This window comes from Pavona decussata, unplaced genomic scaffold, assembly GCF_977016875.1.
Source record: "Pavona decussata unplaced genomic scaffold, jaPavDecu1.1 SCAFFOLD_9, whole genome shotgun sequence".
Taxonomy (NCBI): domain Eukaryota; kingdom Metazoa; phylum Cnidaria; class Anthozoa; order Scleractinia; family Agariciidae; genus Pavona; species Pavona decussata.
In genome coordinates this window covers 2,941,056-2,948,097 of record NW_028145432.1, presented here as the reverse complement: position 1 = coordinate 2,948,097, position 7,042 = coordinate 2,941,056, and positions in this window count along the sequence as shown.

The window sequence follows — 7,042 nt, the reverse complement described above, 5'->3', positions numbered from 1 at the left end:
CAGTCTTGCGTATCTCACGTTGCCTCGTTCACACCCGAACAGATTTCTGGGAAATTCAGCCATAGCGTCAGTGTAGAACTCCTGCCCTTTCCATTTCATAGTTTTTGAGCACAAATGATGACAGATCAAAGTCAGAATAAACACCATGCTCATTAGCCTGAGAAGAGCAGCCAAATTCCGACTGCTCATGAATTCCTGAAAGGTTAAGAAAGATTTTACGGCGTTTTACACATTTTACCCACAATAGAACTGCCATTCCTTTCTCATCTTTACATTATTGTCAACTGCTACATGAAGGTAAAGCCACTATAAGCGTGTAGCCCTTAACCTTCTTAAGCCAGCTCTGTATAGCGGCAAAGGGGCTTCCTTCTGCAGCGTTTGTTCTTTGAGCAATATTGTAAGCTGTTTCGTTTCGTTTATTTATTTATTTTTTTTTCAATTAGTCATTTTTTTCTTTTTTGGATTCCTAAAAGAGACCATTCTCAAACACAGACAAATAAAAAATACAGTGACTTTTCGTGTGCATTCCTAAACGAGACCTTCATGACGGCTAATATACTGGCGTTTTGGCCAGAACACCTCAAGTGCCTAAGTGAGACCAAAATCCGAAATTTACACGCACGACCCTGAACGCAAAATTATTTGCAGTCAAGTATTCATTTTGTTTTATGTTAAAATCAAGACGCCAGTTAAAGATGTAATCAGGCTTTAAAAATAATATACCATCAGCTTTAACATCGTTGCGCGATTTCAGCACAAAAATAGGCAAAAACGAAAGCCTCAATCTTTTAATTTAAGGATATCTAATCCTTTTTTGCCAAGACAAACACTGTGTCCTAAATCGTTCGTCACTGGTTGTAGCCTAACTGTATAACAAATATAAATGTCTTGAAACCTTAAGTATAAACGGGAAAATATCTACAAAGACTGAATAATTTTAACCATTGTATACAGACGCATTTCCTTAACAATGTCAACAATCCATTAAAGGAGCTATCGTTTTCGGGAAAACCGGCAATAAAAATTGTAAGAATGAAATAAGGTTAAAGGAGTCCCTTCACGGTACCTCCAATACTACAGGTCGTTTGACCACGGGTCATCCTTCTATCATTATACCGTTGTAGCACGTGTGCATGCTTAACGTCAAAACGTACCACAGACCGTACCACATGGAAGACAAAATGAATACATTTTCATATAGTATTACATATACATGGCTGAATCTCAGTTTACGTAGAGGTGCTAGTACGACAGGGTTCTTTCTCATATGGTCTAGGAGCCGACTTTTCCCTCCCTCACCCAGTGGTCTTGTCGGGGACAAGCTATCGGAAACCACCAGCTGACATGAGGTACCATTGTCAGTTGTGATGTTTGTTTTTTGTTTTCTCCTTGGCGGCCATTTTGTCTTAAACATGCCCGCCAAGGGGAAGATACAGTGACTACATTTTACTAACAGCATGATCACATTGATATTAAGGCTGGCAAGTCTCCCGAAGACATCCTAAACAAAGAAGCGTTTCATTCATGTCCCTTGTCAAATTGTCGACGGGTATTGGCTAGAGTGTATGTATGTATGTATAACTTTATTTACTAACGGAGAATCATCAGTTGAGCTAAAAGTTAAAGCTAAAATCTCATTAAAACTGCTCTACCTGATTGCTGTGTGCGAATCCGATACGTCAAATACCTTCTTGAGATTAAAGTGCCCAAAAGAGCCAACGCCTTTTAAGTCTTGGGGTAAGTTATTCTAGACGGATGACCCCGCAAAAGCAAAAGCTTTGTCTCAGGTTATCGGTATTTAGTTTGGGCAAAGAGACTTTCCCTTCAAGACTTCTCAAGTTGTAATCAGCAGCGTAGCATGGAGTGAAAACACATTGAAGTTATTACCGGTAAGTTCATTCATTGTTCAGTTGTACATAATAAGAACTTTCTGTTTTTTAAGGCGAAGGGACAGCTTCTCCCGCTTAAGCTTCGACAGAAAGAGGTTGGAGCTCGTGTCAAACTTAAGGATGAATTAGTAGCAACTCTGGTTGCACCATTTTGTAATGTTTATAGCTTTTCGCTCAAATAGCCACTCAGACAGTTCCAAACCGGACTGCAGTAATCAAAATATGGTAATATTAAAGCGTCATAAACTCGACGAATCGCAGTATCCATCGAAATGAAGGGTCGCATGCGTTTTGTGACGGAAGGTTTTTCCATTTCTGGATAACTATGGACTTAACGGTTCTCTGGCGTTTGGAAATAACTGACAACGGGGAAAATTAGGCTCAAATGGGCAACTCGCTTGCGGGAAAGAGCCGTCACTCTCTTTGAGGTACGGGATCAAACCACGAACTGGTACACAGCGATGAGAGAAACTTGACTTGGGTCCAATGGCGTTTATTCTTAGAACTCGCATAACTTTTCGGAGATGTAGACGCACAGGTTGTTGTAGATGTAATTGCGGATGTAATCATGGATGTAATCGAAAAACAGTACAAACTGACTACGTTATATATGATTCGTACAGCTATTCAACTAAAAGAAATGCAAAGAAGGGCATATACACAACTTGTTTGATCCTAGCGAAAGTAAACCATAAAATATATTTTTAACTCTGGCAGCTCTTGTTGCTAAGGCTATTTTCAAAAGTAACCTAAATTGAAATCTCCTTAAAACAATAAATTACAAGAGCAGCAGAGTCAGCAAAAGCTCTTGGAGCACGTACTGGCGAAGTATGAATAGACTGATTGCAAGGTCAGCGAGTGGCCGTTAAGCACGTACCATCGCCGTTTAATTACAGAGTTTACCACCTTTAACAAAAACTGCATATTTGAAATTCTACGAATCAGCAAAACCATTCATACTTTAATCTGGATCTGGCTATTCCGCTGAAGAGAGCAAACGCCGAAAAGCAAATTAACAGCTATTGATGTGCGAAGGTTCGACTAAAAATAACTCGGAATGTATTGAATTCAAGCGGAAAGTTTCAAATTGAATAGACACCGTGCAGTTTTAAAGGAAACTAATTAAGGCCGATAGATTAACGTAAGTTAAGTAATTGTTTGGCGAAATAGTATTTTTAGAAACGAACGCAAGGAACAGTTGTGTGGTAACTCAATGTTCCGGAAAGCGCTTAAAATAGTTAGTTCGTTGTGCCACGAGAACAAGTACTGTTGGCTTTTAGGATTATTGTTTAGCAAATAGCGCAAAGCATGAAAACAAAGCAATCTAACAAGATCCCTTTACGGATGACTGCGGCTAAATGTAAATATAGTGAAGCGGTGAATTCCCTTAGAAACTAATGCTACGCTAAGCAACAATAAAAAGCTAAATCAGTCCTTATGCAAAGCTTAATACAAACAACAGAAATTCTTTAACCTTATTTACCACTTAACCTCCTCGATCACACAAAACACTAGAAACTTGTTATCAGTGCTAAGCTCTCCTAACACTCCTTCGACGTCAAATTTGAGCCGTCCGCGACGAACAGAAAAAAAAAAAATACATGTAAAGGCTTATATGTTGTACACTAGTGCTTCACTTTGTAAGTGGCTTCTTCATGGTTGTTAAGTAAGTGCTGTTTTCTACTTTAAAGTCTTTTACTTGTTGTGTTTTGCTTTGTTGTACGAAAGAAGGACACAAAGCTCGGGGTGAAAGATCACTTTGTTAATGAGTTATGATTGTTTTGAATTCTCATAGGAAGCTGAAAACTGAAAATTGTCATTTGGCTGACCGTGGCATAGAAATCTTATATCAATTCCCATTTTCTGCTAAATATACCAGGATACTAGATTACTAAAACGGGCACTTAAATTTATCCCTGACTTAAGGAGGCTCGAGGCAGTTTTTTTGGATTTAGGGTGGAAGTTTTGAAATTACAATCTCGCATACAAGATAAACTTCGATCTCCTTCATACTACATCATCATTTCAACATATGATCAAAGTTAATTTTCTCATCGGTTTCCAAGCAACAGCTATTACCATAGCAACGGAAGCGCATAGCCTCTCATTTTAAACATTGTCGATTATCTCGAAATCTAGCAACCTCGTTCCCAGGGTCTCTCCGTTGGAAATCTAGTCAGACACTTTATGACGAAAATTTAGGGATTTAAACTACTCAATCTAGACAACTTGTAGGCGAAATTAGAAAAAAATCTGTAAGAGCGTTTTCAAGTAAATAATGAATCAATTTTTACGGGTTGATTATGTTTATTCCAGCATTTTTCACCAATATCTCTGGCAAAATAAAACTTGACACTTTGTCTTTTCTGTTAAAAGGTCACTGCTAATAGCAAAACATTCTAAATGTACATTGAGCTTTCTAACCAGGAAAAAAAATACGCTAAAAATTGTAAACTTACCTTCTCACATTCGTAAACCGCAGCTGGTTTCTTGGCTAAAAACCGGAAAGCCTATTATACAGATGCCGGGATATATTAAAACAGTGGAGGATGCATTTGAGACTGTGACCGACACCGAGTTGAAACATTTGGACTGGTTTCTAGGTTTAGTCAAGATACGTGCTTCAAAATAAGGTAAAAAATTTCTTCCCGTCATTTTATCTTAACATTTGTTTTCACACCCGCGGACATGCATGAAAACTTGTCGTTTGTCTGCTAGTAGTTTTGTTCAGTTTTGTTTCACATCTTCTGCGGGAGGCATTTTGCGAATTATTAGTTTATTTTGATGTTAAAATTGCTAGTTTGATGTTGAGGACATTTATAATGCGAACTTGGAAAAAGGAAAGAGTTTGAAAACAGATAAGAACGTGTTTACAGCTTTCTTGTCCCTTGGATGACCATAGAAATCAACAACTAATAAACGAATGAACATTATACCAAGTCTTACGTGTATTAAATACTTCTTAAATGCATTAAGACAACAGCCGACATAAGAAGCAGTAAGCTTTTTGGCAAAAAGAAGTAATCGAGAAATTCTTTTCTGACCGATGTTGAAAAATTTGGCACTGATCTGTGAACGAAATCTGCACAATTCGGTACAGCTTTTAGCTGAACTAATTTCTGCCGATAAACTAAATTATTTTTAACCTTTCGCTCGGTAATCCCTAACTTGTTTAACCATTACCTATTTCACAGGCACTCCACATTGAAAGTTTTTTATGCTAAACGTTGGCCGGCTTATTACGTAAAACCAAACACTCGTTAAATGACAGTTTACAAAATTTGGTGGAAGCGCCGAATATTTACGCCAGTGAGCGCGTAGAATACGTTTGAGACGTCTCCTCAAGGATTTACATAAATGGTTAAAACTGACTTCTCGAATAAAATTTAATTTTATATATATCAGCATAGCGAAGAATACTTTATTTTTGTACTATTTAAGGCTTAATACATACATACATACATACATACATACATACATACATACATACATACATACATACATACATACATACATACATACATACATACATACATACATACATACATACATACATACATACATACATACACATACATCTTTATTTAACAATGCAGGTTAAAAGTGAATTGGCAACACCGAAGTCCCGATGTGGACCTGCCCAACTACAGCTAATTAATCACATTTAATATACAAATTAAAATTAGGAAAACAAAGAGAAAAATCTTCTTAATTGCAATAAAATCAGATAATTTAAATACAAACAAAAACATTAATTTCGTATCTAAAAGTATAGAAAATATTTACAAGTGCTTTACATTGACATATTTTATATTTGTTTTGCGGGCATCTTTATATAAGCGAGCAAATAAGGGGAAAATACCGCCTCTCTCAAGTTCCCCTCACGACTCGTTCACTCCGTCTCCAGTCCTGCCAAATCTCGATGCCTACTGACTGAAAAAGGGACCGCTCGCAGTCTATCCTCTCTTCCAGGAACTAACATCAGGTATAGTTCTCAAAATAGCTATTTGTGAAGCTGACTAAAAATATATTTTGCTTTGCCGGAATCGCTAAAAAATACTAGAATTTATTTCTTTGTTTTGCTATTGTTGCTGTGCTTTGTTTGGTTTATATAGCTGCTAAGTTCAAGTTTATCCCTGGTCCAGTTTTAGTTTTCTTTCTCTGAGATATGCGAATGCATTGTAATAAGAAGAATACAAGTGACTAAATCTCAGCATAACATGTAACTCTTTTCGCATAACGTTTGTAAGTCATTTTCATGACATTGTTAACCTGGTAATGTTTTGAGTAAAATTCAATTTAAACAACACTAATCAGTCCGGAAATTTTTTGTTGTACAATTGTCCTACGCAAGAGAGGGTATCCCTTGATCCTCTCTTTCCTAGGATCAGTTCATAACGTTTAAACTGCTTCCTGTTTCTACTACAATATCTTTTGACATTTTATTCTTTCAAGGATTTTTCAGTTACCCGTGATAGCGGCACGAAAGCGTTGTGCCATAAAAGAAGCAACAAAAGGTGAAGTATAATTGAATGTCTCGTGTCTTAGGTATTTTAGGTTCCTATTCAGGTTTCTCATTTTCATATTTCTTTGTCACACACCTATTTGTGATTTGCCCCAATGCTCAGCTGTTTTGGACACATAAATGTTTCAATTTGGTGGCGCGAAAAAAACAACATTCAGATTTCGCTTTCTGAAGCACAAGCACTTTATGGCATCACAGACACCGTGCTTCGGTGTCTTGGTTTAAACCTCTGCTTGATAATTGCAAAATGCTATATTTACACCGCGTCTAAAAATGAGGACGATTATTTTTTCAATGCTTTTTTGTCTATCCTTAAAAATAAAATACAAATTGAAGCTAGCAAAGCTAATGTGCAAGTCAAGCTTAAAAATAATTTTCTTGATTTTGGCTAATCTCCTTGTTTTTTGGCTTTTTTGTTTTTTTTTGTCGGTTATTTATTTATTTATTTATTTATTTATTTATTTTGTCGTTTTCACGGCGTATTTACTCTTTGTTAGATAGTAATTTAGTAATTAGTTGTATTAGAATTCTTTTTTCATTACTTTGTAACAGGCTCTAACTCATCGGCTCCTGTTTTGTAACTCATTATCTTGTAAGTTAATATCATGTAAGTAAGTAGTATTTAACT